This window comes from Cupressus sempervirens, chromosome 7, assembly GCF_028749045.1.
Source record: "Cupressus sempervirens isolate cs-2001-9-10 chromosome 7, ASM2874904v1, whole genome shotgun sequence".
NCBI lineage: Eukaryota > Viridiplantae > Streptophyta > Pinopsida > Cupressales > Cupressaceae > Cupressus > Cupressus sempervirens.
In genome coordinates this window covers 675,138,797-675,143,862 of record NC_143124.1, presented here as the reverse complement: position 1 = coordinate 675,143,862, position 5,066 = coordinate 675,138,797, and positions in this window count along the sequence as shown.

The following is a 5,066-nucleotide window of genomic DNA, read 5'->3' as shown; positions in this document are numbered from 1 at the left end:
GATCATAATAATAAAGTAGAAACTCAAACCACTATCACATAACAATAGATAGATATGCAAAAGGCTACTGCAGTTGAGAAAGAAAAGATGATTGCTACACCTAGCACACCATTTCAAGTATTATTGTAAAGTACCAATTTGAGTGAAGATGTCAATAAATTGGTGAAAGAGAACATGGATGAAGATGCATTCATGCAAATATCATTTTTTGAAAATACTAAGGCTATAATGATCACTTCTAGGATCTTACTTGACTTGTTCCAGATTTCTCCTTTCAAAGTTCATAATGAACTTAGGGATTGTATTTGTAATGTTTCAAGATATATATATATATATATATACACACATAGATTTCATGAAATTTTATAGCTTTCTCTATTACTAAGGTTAGCTATTCAAGGTTCTCTATTCAAGATATATATATATATATATATATATATATATATATATATATATATATATATACACACATAGATTTCATGAAATTTTATAGCTTTCTCTATTACTAAGGTTAGTCCTAAAATAACAGAATTACTATGTGAAGGTCACCTGAAATATACTACAAGTGATGTCCCTCAAGGCCTAAGCCTAGTATTGGGATACCAAAACCAATTTTGGTCAAACCTTATTTCTCCATCCAAACTCAATTTTTTTCAAAAACTAAAAATACCCTTTTATAGATCTCAGATGCAATATCATCATTATATAATTTTTGAAAAGTGTTTTGATTAATTATAATATGTTATAATTTCAAAATATTATAAGTCGATATTTCAACATTTCAAAAGATGCTCCCTTCAAAAAGTAAACAAAATAGTAAATCATATCAAAAAAAAAAATTATATTTATCTCTAGAGGAGAGAGTCCTCTTCACGAATATGTAATTTGTTTTCAAGAAGGTGTAGATTTGATAGGGAAGTTTTGATGGGAGGAAAAAACTATTGGATTCTGATAAGGTTGAGCTTGAGTACATATAACAAAGAAAACATACATAAAAAATATTTATTTGTTTTTTCCCCCTAGCTATACATGTCATCTATAAGATATTTTCAAATTAGAACAAAAAAATGATGATTTGCATATACTTGTTTGACGGAAACTGCACCCTATATTTTTAATAGTTAAAAAAGGGACTTCAAAATTTTTAAAAATGAATAAATTCTTACTTTAAAAAATTATAAAAATTATAAGAATAAAATTCATCCAATTCTGCACATTTCATCAGTTTACATCATCTTCAAATTCTAAACACAAATACCATTTTTCTGTTAATGTTGAACTGTCACATTTTGATATCTTGTTTCTTTATAAAAGGTGACACATGTTTGTGCTTTTACCCAGACAAGTATTCATTTCCCATAGTAGATCATAGTAATAAAGTAGAAACTCAAACCACTATAACATACCAATAGACAGCTATGCAAAAGACTACCACAGTCGAGAAAGACAAGGTAATTGCTACACCTATTACACCTAGCACATCATTCCAAGCATTGTTGGAAAGTACCAATTTGAGTGAATATGCCACTAAATTAGTGAAAGAGGACATGGATGAAAATGAATTCATGCAAATATCATTTTTTTGAATATGCTAAGGTTGTAATGATTCCTTCTCGGATCTTACTTGACTTGTTCTAGATTTCTCCTTTCAAAGTTTATAATGTACTTAGGGATTATGTTTGTAATTTTTCAAGATACATATTTTTTTACATATATTTCATGAAATTCTATAACTTTCTCTATTACTAAGGTTAGTCCTAAGATAGCAGAATTTTTGTGTGAAGGTCACCTGAAATATACTACAAGCAACGTCCCTCAAGACCTAACCCTAGTATTGGGATAATTCATCATGTGCTCAAAATTCTTTCGCCTCTCCCTTCCACAAACTCCCTACTGTGAGATACCTTAGTAATAAATAAGAGATGATATTTCATGTATATACAAGAATAATTTTGATCTTTAAGAAATATATATTCATTTATTTTAGACTAATTACGTTTATATATTAACTAAGTACTTGTTACCACTATCTTTAAATATTTCATATTTAAATATATAATAAAAGTTTATTTCTTATTGATATTAATACATAAGTATATAATAGAGATTTATACTTACTAATAATAAAATATTACTATGACCAAATTTATTTCTTTCATATTATTACTCACCTTCTTTATATATATATATATATATATATATATATATATATATAATAACATTAATACATTTAATAAGGAATGATATTCTTGTTCTAATTTATTTACATGACCATATATTACTCTTTTCCCTTCCTCCATATTATATGTGCCTTCTTTTCTACTTCCTATGTGATTATTTACTTTCTTCTTTATTCTTCTATTTTTTATTTAGTTAATTTATTCTAAGTGTTGATTTCTATGTTTAGCATTTTTTTCCTAAGGAATTATTCATTCTAAATATTATATTCTCATGCCTAAGTTTAATAAGAAATGCACAACAACTAAGTTCTTGCCTAAGATTAAAAGAATTGTTATGATAATTGAAAAAAACCATTATAATAATTATAATAACAATCATTGTAAGATGGAAGAGCTTGTAACCTAACCAATCTAATCAATTGTAGTTATTAATAAAAAAAGCCAATTCTACATATTCTAACATTATGTTTTCTATGCTACTAGGAACCTAACCAAGCTAGCTGATCATAATTAAGAAAGACTAAAACTAGTAGCCAAATCAAAAGGCCTGTCAAGTTATGATTGGAAGCTCTAGACTCCATAGCTACTAATTTCCCTAGAAAAGAACAAATACAAAATTCATAATTATATTTTTGTTTCACCTTCATTACCTTGTTGAAGAGGGTACCAAGAAGGTTGAAAGGCATTGAATTGTATCCCTTCTCCACAATAAAATATGAATTTTTTAGATTATTTGTATATAATGCTTCATTTGGACCAAATATTGAGAGCACAACTTGAAATGTGTACTAACAAATACTAGTAATATAGGCATGGTTAGTTTAACCCATTTTAGAAAATTTTATACCCATAGATTAGAAAGTCATTAAGATCAAAAAGGATAGAACGCATTGATTCTTATGCCTATCCAAACTGACATATTTTAGAATGGTAACATAACTCCTCAAGTAATTGTGGAAAAATAAATAGAATCCATACCCTTTTCATCTCTTGGAATGTGTTGATGGTACTACATCCCCAGGAATGAAAAGCCTAAACAGAAAGACATTAAATGTTGGGAACAATATTTTCAATGGTCTCAAGAAAAAAATATCTTTTCTTTGGTAAGGTGGGCTTGAACATATATGCCTAATTTACTAGATCCAATCTTGCTACCTTTGGACTGGCATTCATAATGCATAGACTCCCTAATATACGAGTCTTGAAGATATTTATTAATTCTCTATCTTTTTCTTCAGTGACAAGAAATAATTAGAGTTCCATGAATATTAAGTCATTTGAATCATCTCAAAAATTCACTCAATTCTAATGCAACATCAACCATACTCAAAATCTAGTTGCAATAGCTGATATAGACCTTTAACATACATAGAACTCATGTCTTCACTTAATCAAGCCAAGTGGATCTCAATTATAAATTAGCTATGGAAAATATGCTTATCAGATTAGTACAACTAGCTTTGGATAAATACAAAAGCTACAAATTGTGCACACACTAAAACAATTAGAAGCCATGGAAATGACAAAGAAACCAAAAGAACATAAAGATTACATTGGACATACATTATGTCTTAGGGTTTTGAAGCATTGAACAAAAACAACAAATTGGGCAAGAAACAATTTGAAACACATTGTTATGGATTTGGGCCCTCAATTAATGTATTGAATGCTCTACGATATAAGACCATAAAGAGGCATAAATGAAATCAATTGAATTATATGACAAAGAACACAATGTCAACAAATAGAGAATATCATAATATTACATCAATTATTGAAGTTTCAACTTTTTTTGAATATTTATTAGGAAGATTGATCTTTGTATGAAATTATTCCTCCATCCATAAATTTATGCCAAAATTACTCCAATACTTTTCATTCTGGTAGAGGCCTTGATTTTAGTTTTACAAACCCAACCATTCCACATAATTCTTCTCACTATTCTTATAATCATGATCTACATCTTCAAACAAATAGATTTGACAATGGAGTCAACTGTGCTCTACGTAGGATGCATTGTAACATGAATGGGAAGGAAAGTACAAAAGAGGAATTGACAAAAAGGCACAATGACAGAAAATTTATTGGTATGATTATTATATTTAAATAAGTAAACAAAGTTTGATGGCCGGTTGACTCAATGACTATGATTAATGCTAAATACTTTCAATTTATAGTGCTCCAAAACCCTAATTACATAACCAGAAGTTTCAAAATTCCTAGATGTGTTATGCACTCTAATGAATAGAATAGTCCTTGTTGGTAAATTTAATTGTAATCGGAGGAAGAGACAGGTGATGAATTTTATAGGAAGAAGATAGGACTAATTTTAAATATAAAATTCCTTACATATATTTTAAAACTCAAGGATAGAACAATGCTTGCAACATCATGAACTCCTACATTGAAGGTTATGGGGACAACTGGATAGATAGAACAATGCATGTAATTTCATGAATAGAAACCGGAAGAATTATATTGAATAATTTTAAAATTCATAAAGATATATTGATATCAAGTAATATAAACTTTTAAAACAACACAAGTGTTTAGAATGCTTTGTATAATAAGACCAAACTTTATATCCATCAAACACCTACAAATATGTCTAGTTAAGATGGAGAGAAAGTGGGCTTAGTACATGAAGGGTGAATCAAATTGGATTTTTCTTGACTACATTTCTTAGGATTCTCACTATACATTCCAACCTAAGAGATTCTTCACAATCCCACAATGGAAACCCCCAAAATTTGTGTGTGATATGCTTCTCCCTTTTTATTATTTCATATCTTAAAAAGAAAGAGATGCAAGCCAAATTAAACAACACATGGCTTGCCTATATGTAAGGAGGAAAATGTGTAAATGGAAACTGTTAAATCCATTTAT